This window comes from Acomys russatus, chromosome 8 (assembly GCF_903995435.1).
Source record: "Acomys russatus chromosome 8, mAcoRus1.1, whole genome shotgun sequence".
NCBI classification, from domain to species: Eukaryota; Metazoa; Chordata; class Mammalia; order Rodentia; family Muridae; genus Acomys; species Acomys russatus.
Window position 1 is genome coordinate 76,101,445 of NC_067144.1, and position 955 is coordinate 76,102,399.

The following is a 955-nucleotide window of genomic DNA, read 5'->3' on the forward strand; positions in this document are numbered from 1 at the left end:
CTCAGGTTCTAGGGTACCCAATCCTCTCTTCTGGTCTCTGGGCTCCTGCACATGCATGGTGCACATACATACATACATACATACATACAGTCAATCACATATACACATAAAATAAATACAGAAATCTTTGAAAATATATCTGTGAGGGGCATGCATGTGCCCTAACATGCCTGTGGTGGTTGGAGGATAAACTTGAGTGTTGGCCCTCACTTTCTGTCTTGTTTTTGCCTTTGTGTGCACCACACTGGCCTCCGGCTTCCAGAGATTCTCCAGTCTCCCCCCCCCCCCCCCCCTTAGGAGCGATGGTATTACAGACACACACATGGTGGCTTTCCATGGGTTCTAAGGATCTGATCTTGGGGCCTCGTACTTGTGAAGAAAGAGCCTTGCCCACTGAGGCATCTCCCAGTCCATGTCGCCATCTTCCTGAGATGAACATGTAAGACCATCCTTATCCCCACTGGCAATGGGCAAAGAGACACCTTGGTGGTGTTGGTGCTGTTCTTATATCAGTCAGGGTAGGGCAGAGCAGATGGCAGTCCTTTGTTAACCCTAGCTTGGTGCATGACTAGGTGGCCAAAGCTGTCTTATGCCTAGGACACATAAAAAAACAAGTCAAATCAAATCCAGGTAACACAGCGTGAGGGAAGGAAGACCGACAGAGACCCGCATTCCACCATGCCACACAGAGCTCCCCCACACGGCACAGGCAGGTCATAGACACCCACTTGCCACCACGCCATACATCGTGGATGGATGATCTCACTCAACCACGTGGCCAGCCTGCAGTGTGTGAGCATGTGGTGGTTGGATGAGAAAGAAAGAGAAGTGGAGCAGCTTGAACATTATAAAGAGAGATGGAACTGGAGACTCAGGGATGGAAAAGAGTAGCCTGCTGTGAGGGACCAGCCCGGCCATTTGCAGCCCCAATGAGGTTTCAGCCTGTGCTGCTGCT

The 955-nt window shown here is 50.6% G+C and overlaps 1 pseudogene; it reads left to right on the top strand.

The window, feature by feature from the left end:
- Positions 1-454: 454 nt before the first annotated feature.
- Positions 455-606, top strand: LOC127193466 (uncharacterized; annotated as a pseudogene).
- The last annotated feature ends 349 nt before the right edge of the window (positions 607-955 follow it).